This window comes from Oryctolagus cuniculus, chromosome 8 (assembly GCF_964237555.1).
Source record: "Oryctolagus cuniculus chromosome 8, mOryCun1.1, whole genome shotgun sequence".
NCBI classification, from domain to species: Eukaryota; Metazoa; Chordata; class Mammalia; order Lagomorpha; family Leporidae; genus Oryctolagus; species Oryctolagus cuniculus.
Genome location: NC_091439.1, coordinates 42,528,693 through 42,555,867, shown reverse-complemented (window position 1 = coordinate 42,555,867; position 27,175 = coordinate 42,528,693). Strand labels below are relative to the sequence as shown.

General features: G+C 40.3%; 1 protein-coding gene and 1 pseudogene across 17 annotated transcripts in view; one reads left to right on the top strand and one right to left on the bottom strand.

Annotated features, from left to right (window-relative positions):
- Positions 1 to 3,699: 3,699 nt before the first annotated feature.
- On the bottom strand, positions 3,700 to 6,828 carry LOC100351119 (polypeptide N-acetylgalactosaminyltransferase 1 pseudogene; annotated as a pseudogene).
- Positions 6,829 to 11,099: 4,271 nt separating this feature from the next.
- Positions 11,100 to 27,175, top strand: part of BLTP1 (bridge-like lipid transfer protein family member 1) — a 243,901-nt gene continuing 227,825 nt past the window's right edge. For 11 of the 17 annotated variants that reach the window (XM_008267929.4, XM_070047638.1, XM_070047636.1 and 8 more), the window contains exons 1-2: positions 11,100 to 11,236; positions 12,975 to 13,058. The gene's annotated coding sequence lies outside the window, so the exon portion shown is untranslated. Of the gene's footprint in view, positions 11,237 to 11,294; positions 11,429 to 11,608; positions 11,628 to 12,974; positions 13,072 to 27,175 lie in introns of those variants that run through there. The other 6 variants (XM_070047633.1, XM_008267927.4, XM_070047635.1 and 3 more) reach the window with 4 other exon arrangements.

Genomic DNA, 27,175 nt, shown 5'->3' with positions numbered 1-27,175 from the left:
CCTATCTCCTTATCCAACTCTCCTTTGTGCCCCAGCCAAATGGATCTTCTATCAATTCCTTGTGCATGCCAAAGTGTTAGGGCTTTTCCCTCTGCCTGGAATGCTACTCCTCTCCCACTTCACACAGGAAGATTACTCTCTTACCTCTGCCCACATACTACCAAGTCTCCAAATTCTCTCACTGTCCTCTCTTCCATTCCTTTGTAGGCTTTGGTGCAATGTGTAATTTATTAATGTAGGAGAAGTTGCAAGAACAGAAGATAATTCTATGCACCTGTCACACTACTTCTCTCAGTGGTAACATCTTACATAACCATAGGACATTATTAAAACCAGGAAACTGACATTGATACAGTAACCTAAATTTTTGTTTGTTTACTTGTTTCTACTCTTTGACTGTCGCCATTTAACCTAGTCATTCTCGAGCTCTCTTTTATTTCCTTCTTCATATGAGTAACTATAAAATTCTAATTAATTTATTCACTTGGATATTATCTTCTCCACTCGTTGGAATGTAAGCTCCATGAAGGCAAGAGATTTGTTCACCATCATATAATCAGCACCACAAACAATGCTATAATTGTTAAGCAAATCAGTTTTGCTTAATAAATATTGTTTCCATAAACAAATGGATGTAGGCAGAAATCCAATTCTAAATATCATGGTTGATTTGAACAGCTGCAGCAGTAGCAGAGAAACATGTCACAATGGATTGTAGAAGTCAATACTTCTGATGGTCACATTTATTGCTGTCATGTCGAGTGGTGGGAAGGAAACTTATAACCTCAGTTTTGTTGTCTAAAAGAGGCTATACAGAATACACAGACACAGTAGTTGGGACTTGGAAAATTCCTGTTTCAAACTGATAGCTTTGTCCTTTGTTGGACTCTTTGATTAAATATGTACAAGAAGTCATTAGAATAAGGATAGCATATGACATACTTCTGCAAGATAAATTTTTCAGGGGAGTAATTTTCAGTTTTTTCTAAAAGGATACAGGTAGCTACTTTTAAAAAATTGTATCAGAGAGTTGCTAAAATTATGCAGACAAGAAGGACATTAGAGTGATAGTGAATAAAAAGCACTTCAAGGAAAAGAAATATGGAAATTATGCCAGTTTGCATTGAAAATAGAGGTTTTTTTTAATTTATGGATTTGAGGTTTATTGCTACTGGTAGGTGATGATGTTTCCACAATGGACTTTTTTTTTTCACTTCATCTCTTGTTTTGTCAATTTTGATATTATATCTTCACTTTGAATATCATAATGTGTTTGACACTATAACATTTTCTGCTTAAATTGAAAACTTGTTGATGAAGCCAAGTTTTTAACACCTGAATACCACTGTGTATTTAGGTAATAGTTTTGCATTGCTTTACATTCTATTATTTTAAATTTGGAAAGGTTCAATCTAGATCAAACACATTAATATACATTAAAAGGAAAGACTGGTTCCTAGTCACACGTATGTTTGTATGACATTTCCTTTGATTTGTTTATTATTATGATTTTAGATTTTATATTTTCTTTTAAGGAACAAATGAATTAACATATATTAAGTGAATTAGCACATGCTAAATGTTAAATGTAATATCAACTATAGCAATTGTTATGATGATATCACCCAGAAAATTTGGTTAGGTAGAGTTGGTAGAAAATGTAAATATAACAGGTTCTGAACTATTACATTATATTTCAAGTTGAGAGGTATAAGAAATAACAGAAAACACTAGATAATAACTTTATTTGAAACATTTTGTTTATTAAATGGAAACTCAAAGTATGTCATATTTCACATTAAATATAGGGCGTGACTTTTATTTTTAAGCATTCTCTTTTGAAAAGCAGTAAGCAATAGAGAGACTGAGAGACAAACAGAGACCTTCCATCTGTGGTTCACTTCCCAAATGCTGAAGCTTGGAGCCAAAACTCAATGCAGGTCTCCAAAGTGGGTGGCAGGAACTCAATCACTTGAGCCATCATCACTACCTCTAGCGTTGGCATGAACAAGAAGCTGGAGAAAGGAGCCATTATGATGTAGCAGGTAAAGCTGCTGCGTGCTATGCTGGCATCCCGTTTGGGCACTGATTTGAGTCCTAGCTGCTCCACTTCCAATCTACCTCCCTACCAATGGCCTGGGGAAAACATAGCAAATGGCCCAAATGTTTAGGCCCCTGCCACCCATGTGGGAGACCTGGAAGAAACTCTCCATTCTTGGCTTTGGCTTGGCCCATTACTGGCCATTGTGGCCATCTAGGGAGTGAACCAACAGCTCGAAAACCTTGCTTTGTCTCTCTCTCTCTCTCTCTCTCTCTCACACACACACACACACACACACACCCTGACTTGAAAACAAATAACTTGGATGTTATAAAAAGATGTGCAATGAAAAAGAAATCGTTTCCAATCTCATCCTGGGCCAGGGCACCTGTTCCACTGACAAGGTCCAGTAACCAGTTCCTTCAGTATTTGCCTATACCTAAAAGATCCACCTGTCTACCTACTTACCTGGCTGGCTGGCTGTTTGTCTAAATCAGAGGTGGGGAATGTTTGGCTTGTAAGCAATGTAAGGACTGAAAACCCATTTGGTCTGGTCAAGGCCAATAGCAGGCAGCACTCAAAATTCAATAAATCTATAGCAGGTTAACTTTTAAACTGATAATTTTATGTAGTCTGCAAGTGATATTGGAAATATCCAAATGGACTATGACATAAAATTAGTTCCCCACCCAAGTCTAAATAATTTGTGTGTGTTGGGGGTGGTCATTTGGCACAGAAGATTCAAACAACACTTGGCTTACCACACTGAAGTGCCTGGGTCTGAGTCCCAGCTCTGCTCTCAATCCCAGCTTTGTGCTAATGAGCACCCTCAGAGGAACAAGTTTGTCCCCTCCACCATGTGGGAGACTTGGATTGAGTTCCTGGCCCTCAGAGCATGTGGGGAGTAAGCCAGTAGACGGCTGTTTGTCTTTCTCTGACTCTCATTCAGAAAGTTTAAAATAATAAAAAATGTAAAACTCCATGTATTATATCATATGTTATTTTGTACTGTGTGTCATTGACCAAAAATTCGAACATTTTTCCTAGTTAGTCTTTTTTTTTTTGAGCATGAAAATAATTTATTGATTAGACATCTGATTTATTCAAGCATTAGGCCTACTGAAGATAGAATTCACACACAGCTCATGGAATAAGAAAAAATTCCACCCAGCACCCACCTACTTCATTTCAAAGTTCCTAGGGAAACAGTTTACACATTCTGTCCTAGAGCGTTACCCTGAAGCATCCATATGTGCTTGATGTTGACTAACTTGAATAGGATAGGAGCAAATTTGTGTACTCTCAGCCTGGCAAATATCATTGGTGATGTGACTTTCAGAAACATTCTTAGACACAAGAAATAGCACTGCCTGCAGTGAAGTCTTTGATAATCAAAGAAACAAATACCATTAAATAGAATCTTACAAATGGAAGAAAAATATATGCAGTTTTACCAATGGATTGCTTTACATATCATGAAAAAAGTGAGATTTTCTATGAGATTAAAAATTAACTTTTAATTGATACTCAGGTATTTTTGTGGTACTAAAATCAGAGAAAAATAAATTTTACATAAATGGAATTTAGGGAAAAAATGCAGGACTAGCTATATGGAATAATAGCTGCACTTCTTCTGCTAACTCATTAAAAAATGCCAATTGAACATTATCAGGAAAATTTTATTTTAAAAAAGCAGATCGACATTACAATTGAAGAATCTGATCTAAATATGCACTTGACAATGAAGTACATTTGAGTATGGAGTGGAAAAGGTTTTCCAAAAAAAACTCATCAAATATATTATCTCCTAATACCCAAATTATGTATCGCTTCTGTAGGCCTTTGTTAAGTGGAATCATAAAGAACTTAACACTTATTGCTGTGAAAACAAATCTGTAGTACAGTAGTATGAAACTTGGGTATTAAGTATAATCTGTTGAATCAAGCTAAGAAGTTGAAAATGTTAAGAAATTTGCATGTGTGTATGTGCATGTGCATGAGTGAGTGTGTGTGTGTGTGTGTGTGTGTGTGTAAGCCAGCTGACCCAAGAGCAACTGAGAGACCTAATTTGTTTGGCTGAGACTAGATATTATGTTAAATCTTCATTTTTTAGAAGGCAATTAAAAATTACAATTCCAACAGCCCACAAACAAAATAAAAAAAACACTGTAGAAAGAAATTAAAACTATATTCAAAGAGCTATTTTTTAAGCTCAATTTCAGCACCCCAAGGAAAATAAAAGCATCCATGACTATCACAGATGAAAACAAAATGAATGTCATTATAATCAGTTATTTTTCCCCACTGAGGTATAAAATCTATATAGAAATTTGATACTATACTATAACAAATTGTACTTCTCATAGTTCTGTTTTAATTTCCTTTAAACCCTGTTTAATATAGTTTTTTTTTATTGTTGTAAAAATGTTTTCATGATTCTGAATCTGGTTCCAGTTCATTTTCATTTATTTTTATATCAATATTTAATATACTGGCTACAGTTCTAATCAGGAAAAAAAATCTTGGAAATCTCTTCAATGTGACAGCACGGTCAGTAGAAATTACTGTTGTGCAAGCAAACCATAAAAGGTGTAGCTCTCCGGAAAGCATTTTGTTGCCTGTTTCACTGTCTGAATATTTACCATGACTCTTGATGAAAGATTCTTTCACCCTTGTAAACATCAGTGTGCACAGTCTCACTACTATGCAGTTTCACGTCCTTGGACAGGAAGGCTGGTTCACAGCTAGTGAAAAGCTAGAAGAGTCTAAGTTTTAATGGCTGGTAAACCTTACGTCCTGCAGAAGAGGAAAGCACTTTTCCTTTTTTTTTTTTTTTTTTTTTTTTTTGCTACTTGAAGAGTGTGGCAGAAATGTATGCTGAGGTAGCCCAGTCTCATTATTTTTTCTTTTTTTGTAAATTTAGTCTCAGAATATTTCTGGAAGTGTGACGTTTCGAAGAAGCCACTGCTGTGACCAGCTTCCACTGCAGTCTCTAATGCTGGGCACCTGGCTATTCTCTTCGGTGGCTTTGTCCAGGCACTGATTACTGTTCACATGCCGTAAGGTTAACTTCACTGGGTCATACTCCCAGAGCTGGGTGCCTTTTAGGTGGTGGCATTTGAACATCGTGACTGGGCCATTAAGTTTGGAAACATCCAAGCAAAGGTCATCTGTTCTAATTTCTTTGTTGGCCGTATACGAGAAAACCTGATTACCTCCCATACCGTGACAATTAAAAATTCCAACTTTTTCATTCTCTTTTCTGGCCATGTTATCAAGACACTGATTTGTTTCTACATTTCGAATCTCTCCCAATGAGAAATAGTGACATGGAATTTGAGAATCAGGATAAATATTCTCTAGGTACCAAGAGAAAGGTTTGCACTGTAGCTTGTGTCTCAGACCAAGTCTCGATGATGTATCTCCATAATCTACCTTTGTAACACCTGGAGAGATTATATAGAAAAAATTCTTGAATTCATCCATCCACACTTCTGCAAGTCGTCTGTTATTTTTATTGATAATCTGCCCCGTGCCTCCTGGAAACGTGTAAGGTGTAGCTTTCCGAAACACATGTCCAACATGTGAGCATGTAACAATTTCCAAAGTTCCTCCACACTGCCAAATCCTAAAGGAAATTTCTAGGTTTTCTCCTCCCCAAATATCCATTCCAGCATCATATGTGCCAATTTCCTGAAAGTAATCTCTGTCTATTGAAAAAAGGCCTCCTGCCATTGTAGGTGTTCTGACAGGAAGAGTTCGATCACCTTTCCTTCTATCCATTTCTCTTTGGGGAACAGGATACCAGTGAAAATTGAGCTTCCAGTTGAACCCACCATAGGTCATATCAGAGCCTGCCATGTATTCAAAAGTATCATCGCTGATAACATCAATGATAGGGCAGACCACTGTTCTCCTGTCATGTTTGATCCTGGCTAAGAGAGGCTCCAGCCACCCCACTGTGCACTCACAATGAGCATCCAAAAAGGTGATCACTTGGCCTTTTGACACGGCAGCTCCTTTTAATCTAGCTCTGATCAGTCCAGAACGTTGTTCCATTCGAATTACATGAACTGGGACTTTTAATTTTTTCACATAACTCTCTAGGGGTCTTTTCAAAAAAATCTTTCACTGGCATCATCTACTAGAACAATTTCTTCTATCATGTGTCTTGGTGAGCGATTAATGACACTATGAACAGTTCGTAGAAGTGTGCTCCAAGCCTCATTGTGGAAAACAATCACCACACTTGTTGTAGGAAGATTATCTGGATACACCTTTGTTTTACACCCTTCTAGCCTAACATCTGGTAAAGATCTGTTGAGTGCAATCATCTCACTTGCCATTAAATTGAACTGATTGATTTTAAACATCTCCTTCATCTTTTCTTGATCCTCTTTAGGAATAACGACTGGTTTCCCCATTTCTCCAGGACCTACGTGAGGCTTTTGTACTGGCTCTAGAACATCCCCAGCAGGAAGTCCTCTCTCTTTTTTTTCATCACATTTGTTGCATTCACTGAAGTAAAGCAGCAGGAACATATCCAAGAGTACCCAAATCAAGGAGGTGGCTAGGACCACCTTGCAGTATGCAAATTTTCTCATGGCACTTTAAGTCAAATGCAAAATTTTAAAATATATATATAAATATACAAAGATCATCAAAATTATTCCAATCCAGTTTCATCAGAAATCACATTCATACCCCCACAGTGGTTTTTCAAATGAATTCATATCCCAAATCCCTATGTCCCACATCTCCTCGCTTCGCGCGCGGCTGCTGCGGCGGCCGCGGCAGCGGCGGCGGCGAGCGCTCCTCGGGGCCGGCCCAGGCGGTCGCGGCGCGGTCCTGCGGGCCGCAGCGCGGGCGCTACTCTCGGGCCGCCGTCCGCCGCGCCGCCTCCTCGGCCACTCTAGTTAGTCTTTTAATCAGTGCATTTTTGAAGTTAATTTGTTGGTTTTGGCCTGCTTGCTCATTGATTATTTTTCACAAATACATGTATGTTTTTGCTTAACTTTTTTTTTTTTTGACAGAGTTAGCAGTAAGAGAGAGAGAGAGAGAGAGAGAGAGAGAGAGAGAGGCGGAGAGAAAGATCCTCCTTCCGTTGGTTCACCCCCCCCCCCCCCAATGGCCGCTATGGCTGGAGCTAATCTGATCTGAAGCCAGGAGCCAGGTGCTTCCTCCTGGTCTCCCATGCAGGTGCAGGGCCCAAGGACCTGGGCCATCCTCCACTGCCTTCCGAGCCACTGCAGAGAGCTGGACTAGAAGAGGAGCAACTGGGACTAGAACCCAGTGCCCATATGAGATGCTGGTGCCACAGGCTGAGGATTAACCAAGTGAGCCATGGCGCCGGCCCTGCTTACTTTTTTATGATAAACATTGTAGAACATTGCATACTGGTACATTAATAGCTATCACATTGTTTTTTACTGAGTTACCAGTGTTCCATGATTTTTAAACTAGTCTTCTAGAAAGAGATATTTTCAGACTAAAAATCTTTTTACTTTCATGAACAGTGTAGCAATGGATAGCTTGTAAACATTAATCAAATATGAAGATACTGTTTCTAGAAGTAGAATTGCTGTCAAAGACATGAACACTTAAAAGTTTAAACAAGATATTGCTGTAGACTCACACTGAGGGTAGATCAATTCATATACCAATCAGTAAGGGAAGCCATTACCTCTTTCCCCAAATCGTTTCTAATACCCAGTTTTTTTTTTTTTAACTTTATTAATGAAAAAAAGTCACTTAACACTCTACCTCTGTCTTATTCTGAGAATGAATAGCATCTTTTCTAATGTCTTAGGCTATGTTGTGTTTCCTTTTGTGTGAACCAAATGCTTGTATCTTTTGCTCATTGAGTTGTTGGTTTCGCTTGTTGATTTGTTAGACTTTGATTGTTTTTTCTAAAGGTCAAGTCATTAGTAGAAATCTGGATTTTTTGAATAGTCCTTGTCTTGACTGTTGAGGAACAGTGTTTTTTTCTTTATACTATTTGTTGAACTCTTTACTTACTGTAGGGTTAACTTGATGAGTATAAAGTTAACTGAAAATAGATCTTTGTAAAAAATAAAAATGTGAATAGGAGAGGGAGGAGGAAGAAGGGTGGGAGCATGGGTGTGAGGGAGGATAGCGTGGGAAGTATCCCTATGTTCCTGAATATGTAAATAGGAAATACATGAAACTTGTATACCTTAAACAAAATTTTCAAAAACTAAATAAAATTTATAGTGAAAAAAACCTGGCTTTTTGAGTACACTGAAAGTTGTACAAAACTTCCTCTTTCATGCAGATGCTCATTTCCTCTCACTTTTCTCACTTTTTTTTTTAAATCAACTTTAAAATAAATAATTGTTTTTCTAAGATATACTTGACTTTTGTGAAACTTAAATCTCATTGGCTGGTTGGTTTGTGTTAATATTGATGGCTCCTAAAAATATATATATATATTGATGGCTCCTGGAATGTTAGTAGTAAGATAGACCCTTGAATTGAGCCTGTCTTGATTAGGGGTAATTAAAATGAAAGAAATAATTTCAGCTGAAAGCTGCATTGGGAAATAATAATAATCCATTTTTCTAAAAAAGTTTATTTTTATGGACTTGATGTTAGTGATTGTGTGTGTGTGTGCGTGAGAGAGAGAGAGAGAGAGAGAGAGAGAATCAACTTCAGGCTCAGTATCCTGGAGTTACAAATAGCATATATTGAAGAATGCTCTTTAATTGTATGCAAAAATTATAATTTAAAAGGAATCATTAAATTATGGAGAAACAAAAATCTGAATTAAGCAGGTAAAACAACTTTAAAATATTGTATTTGGTGTTATCAAATTCTGTTATATTGCCTTAATATTGTTATTTTTAATATTATCTGTAAACTAGTTGTGGTTTTATACTGTTATGCTGTTGCATTTTTGGAGTTTGAGCAATAACTTTCTTTATTTGTAATGTTGTGGAGTGGTGTAAAATAATGGATGTTGAAGTTAAACTCATTGACTTCAAGTTACGATTCTATTTTCTACCTGCTGTGCTCTTGGGAAAGACATTTCCCCAAACTTCCTCATCTGCAAGTAGTATTTATTTAATGATTTTGGTGTATGAATTAAATGAAATGGTATATACAAAGCATTATTTAAATGTATAGCACTTAATGCATATTTAGTAAATGACTATTGTCATTATTTGCTATATTTTTTTAAACACTTGCATTCTGCAGTGTAAAACATTTTCAATGTAAAATGTAAATGTAGACGATGTAAAATGTCTCAGGCATTTAGCAACTGGTCAGGTCAATATAACCTTTCTTAACTGATCAGGTAAGCAACATTTCTCAGGTGGTCAGTAAGCTAACATTTCTTTTTGGATAGCAACCATGACCACATCCCGGGAAACACAGGAAAAACAAAATAGACCCCTAATGTATCAAAACTACACAGAAGAATTGATGAATTGATATGCACTTGCTATATAAGTTCCTGTACCCAGATCTTACCAGAACCCACCCTTGGATCCCTTCCTTGTTAGAAATAAAATCTGCTTTTTGCTACTTTGGTGACAGGGACCCAAGAGTAGAGCCATCACCTTCTACATCCCAGGGTGTGTATTAGCATGAAGTTGGATCAAAAGCAGAGCTGGGACTCAAACCCAGGAACTTTGTTGTGGGGTATGGGTATCCCAAGTAACATCTTAACTCCTCTGACAAATATCCCAGCTACCCCCACCCCTCGCTTTGTCTTAAACTTGTTTTCATATTTGTTCCTTTTGAGGTAAGAGTGGACCTCCCAAGTGGAAATGTTAGATGTGGTACTTCAGCTATAGAAGGAGTCAGAACTAGAGTGCGAGTTATTTTCAACTTGAAAGTTGGTACAGGCACACCTCGCAGCTGGATGTTGTGTTCCAGACCATTGCCTAAAGCTAATATCACAATAAAGGAGTGAGTCACATGATTTTTTTTGGTTTCCCAGTGCTTACAAAAGTTATATTTACATTATAATATAGTGTATGAAGTGTGTAATAGTACTATTTCGAAAAAAACAATGTACATTCCTTGATTTAAAAATTTTCCTAAAAAAAAATACCATGTGAATGACTGGAAAAACAGCACTTAAAAGACGTGCTTGCTGCAGGGTTGCCACAAACCTTCAATCTGTAAAAAACAGGATCTGAGTGCAACATGCCTGCAGACAGAAATGGTTGTTTTATTTTTAATTGAGACGAATTTGGAATGTCACTGCTTGGGTTCAGTTTCTGGCACTCCAGTTTGGCAACTTATGTAACTTCTCTGTGTCTTTGTTTTTCAACTTGTGGGGATAAATAGAGATAATGAAAATCCCCATCAGGAGGTTTTGGGAGTATTAAACAAGTCAGTAACCCATGTGGAACACTGTTTACTGTTGCTAATATATTACTATTTATCTTTCTGGTTGTCTTATGTGCACATTTCACATCTGCGCCAAATACTCTGAAAGCTAAGATTTTTTCCACGTTTCTCATTAGATACCGCAAGTTAGAGGTGCAAAATTATCTATATGAAAACCCTCTAATTCCAGAAAGTTTGTTTTGGCTCATCCACTGAACAACATTAAGAACCTCTCTCTCTTTAAAATTGGCGAGCGTAAAATCCCTTTCCACTACTAGGATAGTAGACTTAGATTCAACGCGGCAGCATTAGCACACTACCATCTTCCCCTGATTGATACGTCAGGAATCCACCCATCTTTTCCGTTGCCTGCTTTTCCTGCGTGGGATCATGCGCTACTTGCCATCAGAGGCCATCAACTTCCCTTCTGGGTGAGTAGTAAAGCAATCTTCCAATCCGGCCTCTCTGCCCAGGCTCCGCCCCCAGCACAGGGAAGGTGGTGCGCGGGGCGGTGCGCCGCCGGATTCGTGGGCGGGACTCGAGCGGCGTGCCTCGAGTCTCCGGCGCCGCTGACGTGTGACGCTATTGGTTGACGCAGCCGCAGTGCCGCCGGGCTTCAGCTCGGCCCCTCCCCTTGTCCGCCGCCCCCCTGGGTGTCGGTGTCTGAGGCTGGGAGCTGGACCTGGGGCGGCGGGCCCGGGCGGCGGGGCCAAAGGGTGTGGGCGCAGGAAGAGCCCTGTAGTTCTCGTCAGGCCGCTGCCGCCGCGCCCAGAGGCCTCAGCGTCCAGGGGACAGAGGCCGGGGCGTTTTCGGGCAGCCTCGGCGCTCGCTCAGGTGAGGGGACGGGTAGGGTCGAGCCGGGCAGGGTTGAGGTGAGCAGCACCTTTTGCCAGTTGCCTGGGTGTCAGCCGGGTCGGAGTCGGAGAGGTTTGGCGTCGTAGTGGCCGCCTGCAGCTGCGGCGGTGACGCTGATGTTGCTTTGCCATCACCTGCTGCGCGAGCTCTCTGGACTACCGGGTGCCCGAGGTCAGTGGGAAGGCCTGGAGGGGCCATGACAGTCCGATGGTTGGGGGCTCGGATGCAGCAGTGGTCCCTGCGGGTGGGCGTTGCTACGGTGGCTGGAGTGTGGACTGAGCTGGTTGTATCGAGCGCCCGTAAGCAGGGACTTAAGCCTCGCTAGCTGCTCCGGCCTGCTGGAGACCCGCTGTTGCCTAACATAGATTGGGTCAGTTGATGGAGCGCCGCGAAGCCTTAGAACGCCCCCTTTCTTTCCCAGGCTTGGTGTGTTTTGTTTTCGGAATTGGTGCTTGCTGCACCTTGCTATGGAATTGTACATGTCCGCGGAAACATTGTCTGTGGTCAAAGGAACGTGAAGAGAAGTTGATTTTCCTTCCGGAGAGTATTCGTTGCCCTCCCACCCCCTCCCTGCTTTGTGTTCACAGTAGAAAGTCAGAGACTTTTCTTAAAAGGGAACGAGTTCTTGTAAATTTCCTCTGTAAAGAAATCGAGGGTTTTGTAACTGAACGTGTTTTCAACTGGCCTCGTGTTGCTGCTTTCACTCTGCACAGCAATAAGGTTGATGTATTCTGAGTTAACTAGACAAAGTATAGAAATAAGTGAATTAACCAGAATATGTATCTTGTGTCTTTTGAGTGGTACGTACTTGATGTGTTTATAATCTCATTTTAATCTTAACAATTTGTCATGTAAAGTCCATTATTATTCTCATGATGGATGAGAGAACTACAGCATATTAGCCCTAAAAAGTAATATGTCCAAAGTCAGAGTTGAGATTGAAACCTTGCCACCTGTCTCCAGTTCCTGGCCCCCTCATCTGTGTAGGCGTCTTAAAGAGTTTACAGGGTCATTTTCATTTGATCAAAGGTGTGCTGGGTGCTGGGAATAGGAAGGAAATGAAAGTCCCGTTCTTGCCAGCAAGGACCCAACAGTTGGAGAGAGATTCTTTTTTGAGATCACGCTTTGAGTATGTTTTAAAAGTAGGAGCTAGCTCTCTGCTGTGGCCAGGGAGTGCAGTGGAGGATGGCCCAAGTCCTTGGGCCCTGCACCCCATGGGAGACCAGGAGAAGTACCTGGCTCCTGCCATCCGATCAGCGCGGTACGCCGGCCGCAGCGTGCTGGCCGCGGCGGCCATTGGAGGGTGAACCAACGGCAAAGGAAGACCTTTCTCTCTCTCTCTCTCTCTCTCTCTCACTGTCCACTCTGCCTGTCAAAAAAAAAAAAAAAAAAAAAAAAGTAGGAGCTGATCTCCAGAACTCTCCAGTTACCAAACTCTGTTCTCCCCGTAGTACAGTGGTTTTGAAACCTTTGGAAGGCTGTAGTTTGGAAATTGTGCTGTTATTATAGTTTAAGGGTATTTCTTATTAAACAAGGAAATGTAATTTATGTTAAAAATGAATGCAATGATGTTAAAAAGTAAATGTAATTTTGGACTAACATTAAAGAATTCCCTTATGTATGTTCTTGTGTATTTAAATGATTCAATCTGAAATTATGAAGTTGTTGATAAAGCTAGAATACCTTATGTAATTGGTTACAATGCTGTTCTTTTTAGGTTTCTTAAGATGAAGCACTGCAGAAGGGCCATCTGAAGAAAAGAAAAACCAGGACATTGCATATTCTGGAAACAAAAACTTGAGTAAATATTTTTGGTGAATATTTTTAAAACTTTCATTTCCAGTTAAAGTTCAGATAGAGGAAATCTGACTTTACGTTTCATTTGCGATTTAATCTGCTTATGTGCTTGGGAATAGGGATGGGGTAGTGGTGGTGAATGATGTGACTCGTGAACCATTTTATCTGATTTTTGAACTATTGATATCTGACAGTCAAATCATGTGTTCAGTCTGTCTGTACCTGTCAGGAGAAAACCAAGGAATTCCTTTTGAATTACGAAGCATAAACATTCTTTTAGCTGTTTTACTAGCTCTTTGATTTGCTTATGTTTTTGAAGTTTTTTTTTTTCTTTTGAGAAGAAAACCAGTTGACCTTTGCCTTGTGCTTCATAGAATGTCATATATGGTTGAGCTCAAGTATAATTTTTTTATTATGAAATATATGGAGAACATTAGAAGACATGGTTAAAAACATGGTTAGGAAGCAATTTAATTCATTTAATGAGCATTTATTAAATACCACGTAACAGGCCTTACCCCAGGCTTCTTCTAATATAGTGGTGGGCATCATGGCCACAGAGAGTAGCAGTGTGGTGAACTTTTTTTAGAAGGCACCATTTTAGTGAAAACATACATTTTCTTGATTTTATGTGTAAAGATGAATTTGGTTTAGGTAAAAGATTATCAGGTGAGCACTACTCATGTAGTAGATGTTTATATTTATAATAAATACTATTATTTTAGTAAAGCAGGCTTCTCTACGAATGCTGCTTCAAGGTATAAGGGGAAACTAGGATTCTTATTATTTTAGCATGCTTTTCATGTCAGTAGAATTTCAAAATTTCGTGGGGTATAGGAAAATTAGCTCTTTATTTTGAGACAATTTCCGGGAATTTATATATTACAAATTGAAGTGTCATGGTCACATAGGGAACAGTCTGGATGATGAATTGAAGGGTGGTGAGCCTAAGCTTCTAAAAGCCTGGTGATCAGTTAGACTATTATGATAATGCAAATGGGCAGTGAGAACCAGAAGTACAAATGGGGATGAAGGGATGGAGATGGATTCAAGAAGTCCAAAGGAGGTAGAATGGATAGGATTTAGTGGGTTTGAGGAAAAGTAAAGTCAGGGTAATTTCTAGCCACTTTCATGTTCATGCAGATAATTCATGTTTCATAAATGTTTTTGGGATGAATGAAATGAATTGTTTGATATCTGGCATGGGAAACAGTGGAATCGGCTGTTTACTGAGGTAGGGAATACAGAAAGAGAATAGTTTAGAGAACATGAATGGAGGAGATGAGTTCAGTGTGAGGTGGTAGATTTGAGACAGCTTTGACTTCTAAGAAATTTCATTAGGCAGTTGTACATGTGGATCTGGGTTAAGAAGCTCCAGTTTGATAGAAATTTTGGAGCGACAGTTTATAGATGATAGGAATAAATAAGATCAGTCAGGGAGAAAATGTAGAGTGAGAATAGAAGATAAATGAGACGATAACCACTACCATTTGACTGTGAGGCAGAAGAAAAATACCTTGAAGGATTGGTCAAGGAAGGAGGAGCAAGCAAGAGAGTCATGTAAGTCAGTGGAAGAAGCGTGTTTGGAGTAAAGGAGTATTAGATGTCTAAAGTCACCAAATAGTAGGAGGATAACTAATGTATCCATTGGACATGTTAGTTAAGAAGTTGGACACCTGAGCAAGAGCAGTTTATAAAGGGAAAGCCAGTGTACACTGAGCAAGGGGTAAGTAAGTTGAAATCACTGATGTCTTTTACTCTTTTAGAAAGTTTGATCATAAATGGAATAGAGAGGGAACTATAGCTAGAGTATGAGTTTGAGAGAGGGTTTTCAGTTTTTAAAGGTATGAGGCATAGGAACACATTTAAATTGTTTATTTGCCCAGGATAAAAAGCCCTCAAAAAGAAAATCAGATATATGCGGAATAATTGATGAAGCAAGGTCACTGAACAAGTTGCAAGGGATGGAATACAAAGGTGCAAGTCAGGGTACTTTAGATGGACTTCCAAGAGAGGAGGTAAAGAGGTGGTTACTATGGATACAGATGATATCCTGTGTGCATATGGATACATATCCTTATATGGATAAGGTGATGATTATGGGTACAGATAAATTTGTATGGGCAGGGTAGAGATTTCTCTATACAGTCCAGACAAGAGACTCCCACTTATGATAAAAAGAGGAAATGGTTGACTCATTTAATTGGTAGCCTTCTGGATATGGTATTGCTGACTCCTGCTCTTTTACTGAGTGTGAGAGTAGTTTGGTTTGAGATGACAGATGTAAATCATCCGGACAGGGATACCTTGAGGATTGTTTGCAATTTTACCCTTTCATACTTTTTATTATCTACTACTGAGTAACAAATTGTCCCAAAACTTAGCAATTTAAAATAAGACACACTTTTTATCTCAAAATTTCTGTGCATCACAAACTGGGGAATAACTAAACTGGGTGCTCTTGGCTCACAGTCTCTCATGTGGATACAGTTGAGATGTTGTCTGATTGTCTAGGGTCTCAGCTAATGTTGGAGGATTTGCTTATGTGATGGCTCACTCACGTAATTATTGGCTGGAGCCCTCAAATCCTTACTGTGTAGACCTTTCCTTAGTGCTTCTTTAGTGTCCTAAGAAGTCACCTGGCTTTTCCTGAAGCAAGTGCTCTGAGAGAGACAGCAAGGAGGAAACTGTGATTTTGTTTTTTACTTAATCATATACTACTGCTTCTACTACATTCTTTTAGAACTAAATCACTGAATCCCACACTGGGAGAGATATTAAACTCCATCTCTCTCTCTCTCTCTTTTTTTTTTTTTTTTTTTTTGACAGGCAGAGGGGACAGTGAGAGAGAGAGAGACAGAGAGAAAGGTCTTCTGTTTGACATTGGTTCACCCTCCAATGGCCGCCGCGGCGGCCGGTGCACTGCGCTGATCCAATGGCAGGAGCCAGGTACTTCTCCTGGTCTCCCATGGGGTGCAGGGCCCAAGGACTTGGGCCATCCTCCACTGCACTCCCTGGCCACAGTAGAGAGCTGGCCTGGAAGAGGGGCAACCGGGACAGAATCTGGCGCCCCGACCAGGACTAGAACCCGGTGTGCTGGCGCTGCAAGGCGGAGGATTAGCCTAGTGAGCCGCGGCGCCGGCCAACTCCATCTCTTAAAGGGAGGATTATTCTGGAGTTTTGGGCGTAATTTAAAACTACCACGTACCTATCAAGTTTTAGTTTCTTTGGGGGTAAGTAAGATCTTTAAAAATATGCAGTTACAGCTTTTATGAAAAGGAGGTGAGAGAGATACAGAAAACTGGGGAGTTGATATAGTCAGATTTGGCTCACTTTACAGTTTGGCCTCTGTTGCTGCTGATCAGGCTCCATTGCTTAATGTGTTACCTCTTGTGGTTATTTGAAAAAGAGCAATTGCTGACCTTTGATTTAATGGAGGATTTTTCTAGGAGAAAAAATGCATTGTGGGTAAAATATGATTTTTTTTATGCCAAAATGTGATTTTTAGTAACAGTTGAATTAGCTCCAGTAGCAGAATTTTGATGCTGGGAGAAAAGAACTCACTGTTCATAGTAAAGAGTGTAAGGACTAAGATAATTACAGACTTATTCTGTTAACTTGAGTGATGAGAGAGGCAATGTGGCAAGGCTCTGAAGCCACACTAGCTTCAAATCCCAGTTCCACTGCTTCTTAAGTGTGTTTGTGCTTATCTTCTCAGTGCCACACTTTTTTCATCTGTAAAATGGGAAATGAGTAGTTATTTGTATAATTAGATAGTAAATACATGTTTAATGTTTGAACAGTACCTGGCACATAGCAGTAAATAGCCGTTATTATGGTAGCTGTATTTTATCATTTTGATGAGTTCTTTCATGGAATGAAAATTTCAAAGAATAACATAACATTGACCAAAATATTTAATCTAAGCTTTAGACTTACTTTAGCATCCCTTGTTATGCATCTGTAAAGTATGTTTCTGTTAAGTTGTATGTTTTTTAAAAATACTGTCTCAGATATCATCAGTAATAGTATACAGGTTATAAAGCTTCCTGAAGTCGCTTTTTTAAAAAAAATTGTTGTTAACACAAAACTCCAGTTTCGATTGTGCCAATATTCTCATCTCAGAGGAATTGACTATTAAATGGAGCTGTTGGGCTCTCTGTATTGTGACATGCTAATAAAAAAAAAGTACTTTCTCTTGTGGAGAGCAGTGCTTAGGCTGCCCACATCCCATATTAGAGTGCCTGGGTTTGAATCCTGGCCCAACTTTTGATTCTAGCTTCTTTGCACATCCTGGGAGGCAGCCAGTGATAGCTCCAGTACTTGGGTTCCTGCCACCCATGGAAGACATAGATTGAATTCTCAGCTTCCCTGGCATTTGGAAAGTGAAGTAGCAAATGGGAATTCATGCTCTTTGTATCTTAGATGAATAAAATAAATACATTAATTAATTTTTCTCTCCAAAATTGATACAATGAGAGTATTGGTGAACACACATGGCCAATTTCCTCCTACCTTTCCCTCAAACCCTTATTTTGTTGGATGGCTAGTTTGTATCTTAGGTGGGGTTTTCTGACCCAAGCGGTTTATAGCTGGAAGATATGAGAGAAGCCTAAGTGCCAGATAAGACAAAGGAAATAGTTTTTATTGTAAAAACCTTTAACATTTTACTTTGCTGATGCCTTTTAGCATTCTAGAGCATTTTAAACCAAATTCAAAGTGATATACTAGATTCTTAAACTTGCAGAATGTGTTCTTCAGCCAATATAGAAAGCAAAAATGAAGCCCACAGCTAGCAAATTTATGGAGTGTAGAAGCAGAAGGGCTAAGCCTTTTATTCTTGTAAATTTTTGTGGATGTCGTTTTATTACTGACCATATAAAGGAATATTATATACTGAAGGTATTAGTTTTGCAGGACAATTAAAGGTAGATAATATTTTTTGCCTTCTTTTTTATTTTAATTATTATTATTTTTAATTTTTTTAAGGAATACAAATTTCATAAGTGCAACCTTAGGAATATAGTTATTCCTCCCACCATACATGCCCTCCCTCCCACACTCCTACCCCTCCTTCTCTCCCCTTGCCAGTCCCATGCTCCATTAAGATTCATTTTCAGTTAACTTTGTACACAGAAGACCAGCTCTGTATTAAGTAAAGATTTTAACAATTGCACACACACACACACACACACACAACTGTTTGAGAACTAGTTTTACAGTTAACTCTCATAATACAACTCATTGAGGACAAAGGTCCTGCATGGAGAGTTAGTGCACAGTGACTCCTGTTGTTAATTTAACAATTACACTTTTATGTATGATGTCAGTGACCACACAGGACTCTTGACATGAGCTGCCTCGGCTATGGAAGCCTTTTGAGTCCACAAACTCTGTCAGTGTTTGGACAAGGCCGTAAACAAAGTGGAAGTTCTCCCCTCCCTTTAGAGAAAAGTATATCCTTCTTTGATGGCCCCTTCTTTCCTCTCACTCACAGAGATCCTTCATGTAGAACATTTTTTACCATGGTGTCTTGGCTTTCCATGCCTGAAATGCTTTTTGGCTAGACCAGGAAGCCTTAAGGGCTGATTCTGAGGTCACAGTGCTACTTAAAGTGATTGCCATTCTATGATTCTGCTGTGTGGACTGCTTCCTATGTTGGAACATATTTCCTTTTTAATTCTATCTATTATTATTAATAGAGACTTGATTCTATTTATGTGATCACTTTAACTCTTAGTCCTTTCTATATATATGCTCACTTTACACTTACTGTGATCACTTTAACACTTAAGATGGTTCACCCCACAGATGGCCACTACGGCCGGTGCGCTGCGCTGATCCGAAGCCAGGAGCCAGGTGCTTCCTCCTGGTCTCCCATGCGGGTGCAGGGCCCAAGCACATGGGCCATCCTCTACTGCCTTCCCAGGTCACAGCAGAGAGCTGGACTGGAAGAGGAGCAACCGGGACAGAATCCAGCACCCCAATTGGAGCTAGAACCTGGGGTGCCGGCTGCAGGTGGAGGATTAGGCAAGTGAGTCGCAGCACTGGCCTTGGGGATGTTTTTTAACATTTGTTTGGGGAGTTGGAGAAATTGGTATTACCCAGTTCCTCCCACTCCCCTTCTCTGAACCAGTTAAATACATATTTTAAAGATTTATTTGAATATTTGAAAGTCAGCGTTACACAGAGAGAGATGGAGAGGGAGAGCCAGAGGCGGAGGCGGAGGCAGAGGCAGAGACAGAGAGAGAATCTTCCATCTACTGGTTCACTCCCCAGTTGGCCGCAATGGCTGGAGCTGCGCCTATCCGAAGCCAGGAGCCAGGAGCTTCTTCCAGGTCTCTCACGTGGGTGCAGGAGCCCAAGGACTTGGGCCATCTTCTACTGCTTTCCCAGGCCATAGCAGAGAGCTTGATTGGAAGTGGGGCAGCTGAGACTCGAACCGGCACCCACATAGGATGTTGGCACTGCAGACAGCAGCTTTACCAGCTATGCCACAATGCCAGCCTCAAATAATGCTTGCTGAGGTGGGGTAAACTGTGGTGATGCCAGATTTCCTCTCTCTTTCTCTCGTTTTTTTTTTTTTTTTTTTTTTTTTTTGACAGGCAGAGTGGATAGTGAGAGAGAGAGAAAGAGAAAGGTCTTCCTTTTTGCCATTGGTTCACCCTCCAATGGCGTGCTGCGGCCGGCGCACCGTGCTGATCCAAAGGCAGGAGCCAGGTGCTTCTCCTGGTCTCCCATGGGGTGCAGGGCCCAAGCACTTGGGCCATCCTCCACTGCCTTCCCGGGCCACAGCAGAGAGCTGGCCTGGAAGAGGGGCAACCGGGACAGAATCCGGCGCCCCGACCGGGACTAGAACCCGGTGTGCTGGCGCCGCTAGGTGGAGGATTAACCTATTGAGCCGCGGTGCCAGCGCAGATTTCCTCTCAGTTCTAGCCTAGGGCCATCCTTCTGCTAGTTGTAATGAATACAAATTAAACAGCAAGACAAACAGAAGAGGAACAAGGGCAGTGAAGGTAATGGGATTAGAAACAAAAAATTAGAAGTAATAACAAGAAAAGAAAAAGAATAAAATTGAAGTTTTAATATGAACTTTATTCATACTTTAAAAATATTTGGAATTAATCAGATTTCCTCATCTTTTCACCACATTGGATTCCACCTGCATTGGATTCATCCTTTCCTCTGTTCTTCCTGTTCAGAGAAAGGAAATGTTTCTTTCTGTCAAAAGCTATTTCTTGCACTTATTTATATATAAGCTCTGGATTGAATTAACATTCTAAATATCCTAAATATTTTATTAAATATCATGTGCTTTAAATTGTGATTTCCACTCTTATTTAAAGCATAGCGTCATCCTTCTCATAAAAAATAGTCCCAAATTAAAAAAAAAAAGGTATCAACTGAAAAAAAAAAGTCCTTAGATTTTATTGGACTAATAATAGTAATAAAATGATGTCTTTGAGTTTCCCCAGAAGCAAATGCTAGATGGAGATTCAAGTGCAGGTGCTATTTAGGAAATGGGCATATGAGACACTGGCAGGGAAATAGGGAAATAAGAAAAGAAAGGGGTAAAATTCAATAAAGGGCATTATCTTGGTGGTTACTGTTGTGAGTATCTGGAGCTTACTCCCTCTGGGAAGCTCTCAGAGACCAAATGAAATACGCCTTCGAGTTATCGCAAGCCAAGAGGAAGGAAGATTTGAGTGTTTATCCACCAGCTTCCTACCCATCATTGTCATTAACACTGTGGCAGGTCTGACTTGTGCTAGCATTATAAGCTGAACATTCCCTTGCAGTCAGAAAGCAGCCCTCAGCAGACTGTCTTAGGTATCCATAATGTGCAGTCAGTCCTCTTGTGAGGGGTGAATGCCAGTGCTTTTTAGCAAGACACCAGTAGCACTGGCTGCAAATGACAGACAGTTCCAGTAGAATATCTGATGTGCCAGAGGTTGTTCTGTTTTACATATATGAATTCAGTTCCTACGTTACAACTCTCTGAGGTAGGTGCTCTTAGTGTCCTCATTTTACACATGAAACAGCACAGAGGAATTACGTATTTTACCCCTAGTTATACCACTGTAATTTCAGAATTGATATTTGCTTCTTTCCACCTTTCTTTGAAAGGCAGAGTGATAGAAGGGAGTGGGGTTGGGATCCCCCATTTGCTGATTCACTTCCCTGATGCCTGCAACAGCTGAGGTTGGGTCAGGCCAAAGGTGGGAGTCAGGAATTCCATCTGGTTCTCTTGCCTAGGTGGCAGGAACCCGAGTACCTGAGCCATCATCTTGTGCCTCCCAGGGTCTACATTAGCAGGAAGCTGGATCAGAAGCAGCTAACAGAGAGAAGCTAACCACCCAACCTGAAATCTGGGCCTCCCAAGTGTCAGCCTAACCTTCTGTTCCACAGTATCTGCTTAACTCTATACTGTTAATCCTTGTAGTGGACTGCTTCTGGAATGATACTGTCTGTCTGAAGTAGGATATCCTAATTCTGTTGTCTTTTTTGATAACTGCTTCCTCCTTCTCCTTTTCCCAGTCTCTTTTCTTTTGGTATATATTTTTAAAATATTTATTTATTTTTGTGAAAGGTAGAGTTAGAAGGATCTTCAATCCATTGGTTTACTCCCCAAATGGCCACAGTGACTGGGCCTGGACCAGACCAAAGTCAGGAGCCTGAAACACCATCTGAGTTTCTCATGTGGTTATCAGGGGTCCAAGCACTTGGGCCATTCTCTGTTGCTTTTCCCGGCATATTAGCAGGGAACTGGATTGAAGTGGAGCAGCTGGGATAGGAAACAGTGTCCATATAGGATGCCGATGTTGCAGGTGGTGGCTTGACCTGCTGTGCCACAACGCTGGCCTCTGTTTTGTTGTTTTTTACTTCATTATTTATAGATATCCTGCTCCTGGATTCTAGAGTATTTTAGGTGTCCTCCCTTCCATTTAAAAATTGTTTTAATTTTACATATTTGTGGGACACAGTGTGGCAATTTGATACACATGTACATTGTATAGTAATTGAATCGACATGCTATTTCATGTGAACAATGGGTCATTGAAGAAATTAAAGGGAAATTAAAAAATTTTCAAGACAAATTAAAATGGAAACACAGTGTACCAAATCTTACAGAATACGACAAAAGCAGGACTAAGGGGAAAATTTATAGCAATAAGCACTTACATCAAAATAAAGAGAAAGAAATGCTGCATCTCAGGGACCTAGAAAATCAAGAACAAATCAAGCAAATTAGTAATAGGAAAGAAATAACAACGATCAGAGCAGAAATAGAAACTTAAGCAATACAAAAGATCAATATATTTGTCAGATTTTTGTTACTATAATAATTAAGAGAAGCTCCTTGTGAAGGAAAGAGATTTACTTTGGCCCCAAATTTTAGAGGTTTACAGTCCAAAATGAGGCAGACCAACTTGGTTCAGCCCCTTTCTGAGGCCAGAGAATGGCAGGGATGTGTGCTGAGCTGGGAAGCCTAGAGAGAGAAGTTGAGGGAGAAGGAGAGAGAGACGCTAAACTGAACTTGGTTTCTATAACCAACCCTCTACAGAAAATTTCATTGCAACTCCAAAGGTAAATCCCAGTGACCCGTATACTTCTTACTGGGCTCACCTCCTAGATGTCCTAGTGAATTGAATTTCTATCCTCTTCCAGTAGGGCCACCATGGGGACCAAGACTTTGACACGTGAACTTTAGGCCTGGTTATAAGTTTGGGTGTGAATGATCATATGCTAAAGGCTTCGTCTCCTGAATGTTGCTATTAGAAGAGGGTAGAGGGGCCGGTGCCATGGCTCACTTGGTTAATCCTCTGCCTGCGGCACCGGCATCCCATGTGGGCACTGGGTTCTAGTCCCAGTTGTTCTTCTTCCAGTCCAGCTCTCTGCTGTGGCTCGGGAGGGCAGTGGAGGATGGCCCAAGTGCTTGGGCCCCTGCACTCGCATGGGAGACCAGGAAGAGGCACCTGGCTCCTGGCTTTGGATTGACGCAGTGCACCGTTCCTTGGCGGCCATTTGGGGAGTGAACCAATGGAAGGAAGACCTTTCTCTCTGTCTCTCTCTCTCTCACTGTCCATAATTCTACCTTTCAAATAAAAACAAAAAAAAAAGAGGGTAGAAATTCAATCTGATTATGCTGTATAGGGAATAAGTCTAGTGGGAGGCCCTTGGGTCACTGGGACATGTCTTTCAAATGTAGTTCTTGCTGGAGGGGTGATTATAAAAGCTGAGTTGGGTCAAGCCTCTCTGTTTTTTGGATGGTCACGTGATCTTCCATATCTGGCCTCACTAAGTGGCCATACCAGTGGTAACTGCCCAGTCTTGGAGCCTGAGCCTCTAAAACCTTGAGCCAAAATAAGCCTCCTTTCTTTGTTAGTAGCTTCATTCAAATATTTGTTATAATAACAAAAAACTGAGTTATACAGAAAATGGGTACCAGATGAGGGGATTTTGTGAAACAATTCTGCCCTTCCAAGCCACTGGGCCATTGGTAGGAGCAGAAGCCTTGAAGATCCAGTGAAAATGAAAATACTCAAGGTTACCATGTTAAATATTTCTTGCTGAAGTATTAACTGGTATTTCACAGGTTATATAATGAGGGCTTGAGGGTTTGATGTTGTACAATGAATATTTGTATTTTAACCTTTTTAACAAACAGGTATTTAAAAGCCATAGAAAGAAAGATGTGATGGTAGAATGACAGATGACCATATTGGTATCTTTGGATTAGAATATACATTTTTTAAATTAAAAATTATTATTTTTTGTAATTTGCTTCTCCTTTCAGAGAGGAGAGTTTTTATTTTATTATTTTTTTAAAGCTTTATTTATTTGAAAGGCAGAGTTACAGAGAGGCAGAGAGAGAACGTCTTCCATCTGCTGGTTCACTCCGCAGATGGCTGCAATGGCTGGAGCTGGGCCAATCTGAAGCCAAGAGCCAGGAGCTTCCTCTGGGTCTCACACATGGGTGCAGTGGCCAAAGTACTTGGGCCATCTTTTACTGCTTTCCCAGGCCACAGCAGAGAGCTGGATTGAAAGTGGAGCAGCTGGAACTCAAACCGGCACCCATATGGGTTATTCACTACGCAACAGCGCCAGCCCCTAAAAATTATTTATTTGCATTTTTATTTGAAAGGCAGAGGGACAGAGAGTGACAGAGAGCTAGATAGAGAGAGATCTCACATTTGCTGGTTTCCTCCCAGATGTCTACAACAGCCAGGGCTGGGCCAGGCTGAATCTAGAAGCCTGGAATTCTATCTGTGTCTCCCACTTGGATTGCAGGGACCAAATTATTTGAGCCTGCCAGGTTGCGTGTTAGTAGGAAGCTGGGTTGGAAGCAGAGTACCCTGAACTTCAGCCAGGCATCACAAGTGGTGCCTTAACCACTGTGCCAAATGCCAGCCCCAGAAGACACCTATTTCTTGGCTGTGGTTACAAGGAAAGGCCAAGAGATATGTGTGTTTGGGTAAGAAAGGCCTTTCCCACCTGTCACTTGCTATTCTCTAGCTTCTAGTTTCCCTTTTTTCTTTTTAAATTGTACAAGTATTGTATGTTAATTGTAAAACATTTAAACAGTTCTTAACTGTCAAGAGTAAAAGTCAAACTGCTGCTTCACTACTTCTCCTTACCTCCAAACCTCCCATTACATTTCCAGAGATAACTACTCTTACGGCTTTGGTAATATTTTTGTAGATTAAAAATACATATAACATTTCATGTGTAATATATACACTATACATAATGCATAGGTGATTTTTTAAAAAATGTGAATGGAATACTATTCATCTTCTCAGCTTGCTTTTCTTTTGCTAATAGTATATATATCCTGAACACCTCTTGTATCAGTACTTTAGTGCTGATTTATTTTATTTATTTGAAAGTTAGAGTTAGGGAGAGAGGAGAGATCTTCCATCCACTAGTTCACTCCCCAAATGGCCACAACAGTCAGGGCTGGGCCAGCCTGAAGCCAGGAGCCAGGAGCTTCTTCCCAGTCTCCCACATAGGTACAGGGACCCAAGGACTTGGACCATCTTCCATAGTTTCTCCCAGGTACATAGCAGGGAGCTGGATTGAAAGCGGAGCAGCCAGGACTCGAACTGGTGCCATATGGGATGCTGGCATTGCAGGGGGCAACCTAATCCATTATGCTACTACACCAGCCCCAGAGCTATCTCATTTTAATAAGTGTCGCTCCCCCTCTTCGTGGAGGAACGACACTAAACCCTGCCTAGGCTTCATATCTGAGTCACGGCACCATTATGTTGCTCCCCCTCTTCGTGGAGGAACGACACAGGACCCTGCGTTGTTCTTTGTCTGCTCGGCCCTCCCCGGGTTTGCTGCTGGTTCTTCCCGGGTGGGCTACTGTCCCTTCCACCTCCGTGGAAGGGCGGTTCCCCCTGGCCACTTTCCCCACTTCCGCAGGGGAGCAGCACACCGCCGGCCGGCTCTCTCGGGGGCTGCACAGGTGTTCCTTCAGATAGATGTTCCTCTTAGATGTTCCTCTTAGATGTTCCTGGTGCATGTTGTCTCTCTCCTCCTTTATAGTCCTCCTCCGCCAATCCCAACTCGGCTGTTCACACGCCGAGTACGCTGCTCTCCTCCAATCAGGAGCAGGATCAGCTCCTGGAGGTCATCACTCAAGTTGGCAAGAGGCAGCTGCGTAGAAGCTGTTTTCTCCTCTCCCAGCGCCATATTGTGGGAGAGCAGATGCATAGAATAAGTCTTAATTCCAGTAACTTAGTCTAGTCTGAGTTGCTCCCCACAAATAAGACCACTTATTATTTCATAGTAGGAGCATGTGTTAAATATTTCCTCTTGAGTCTTCTTTTCAGTTTATTTTTTATTTTTATTGTTTCATAAAAATCTGTGTGAATGCAGTGATTTTACAGTAGTAATTTTTCTAAAACAACAATTGATGGGGAAGCCCAACTTCTCAAAAATAGAAGAGTGAAAATTTTGTATATCCATAACATGAAGAATAATTCATCCATTAAAGATGCTATTTTTTTATTTAGTAAATTATAAATTTCTAAAGTACAGTTTATGGATTACATTGGCTTTCCCCCCGCCCCCATAATTTTCCTCCTACTCGCACCCCTCCCATCTCCCGCTCCCTCTTTTCAGTTTAAATATATGTTTAAGGCAGCAGTGATTTCTCCTTGAAAAAGCATCTTGCTGCTAAGGAAGTATTTCTGATTATGAGAGTCCTAGAATTGAAATGTGCAGGACAAAACATATACACATTTCTGGTTTTTATTGTATCTGATAAATTGTTGTATTCAAAGACTGCCATTTTACTCTCATCAACTGCTCAATTTCCACATCTTTGTCAACGTAGTTGTTTGTTGTTTTTCTGATTTTCATTATTTCACTGATGGATGGTAATAGTTTGTGTCTAATTGCTAGTGATGTTAATTATTATTTTTTTCTATAAATAGCTGGTTTATATATTTTACTATCAGATTATTTGTTTTTCATAATGATTTGTAGGTTGGACTCCATTTTTTCAGAAACAGTTATTCATTTGAAAGAGAGAATTAGAAAGAGGGAGGGAGGAAGAGAGAGAGAGAATAATTGAAATTGAAATCCTCCCTCTGCTGGTTCTACTACTCAAATGATTGCAAGGCTGATGGCCTCCATTTTTGAAAGGACAAATAAATAGTTGGAATCCTGCTTCTAGAAGTTTTTTGATATAAATATTAGATGTTAGATAGTTGTATTTCCTTTATGCCAGTGAGAAAGAAAGAAAGCAGTTTGGATATATTATTTTAAGATTTAATGGGTAGTTCATTTTGAACAATCTTTATTTGAAAGGTATTTCTTAAAATGATGGTCAAAGCGGTGGTATTAAGTTAGGAAATTTTGAAAGAATCTAGTTTTTCTGTTTGGTTAAATTATATAGTGTTTCCATGCTTTTGTTTATATATCCCTAAAATCATAGTTGCCACAGGTTGTTTTCTAATACTAGGTAGCAGTTTTGAAATGAGTACTATGGATTTAAGGGAGAATGAGAAAAATGTCTCATAACATGTAGATCAGTTGTTACTTACTTAATAGATAAAAATAACAATAAATAATGTTTTAATTAGTAGCTGTGTTCAAGGTGCTGTC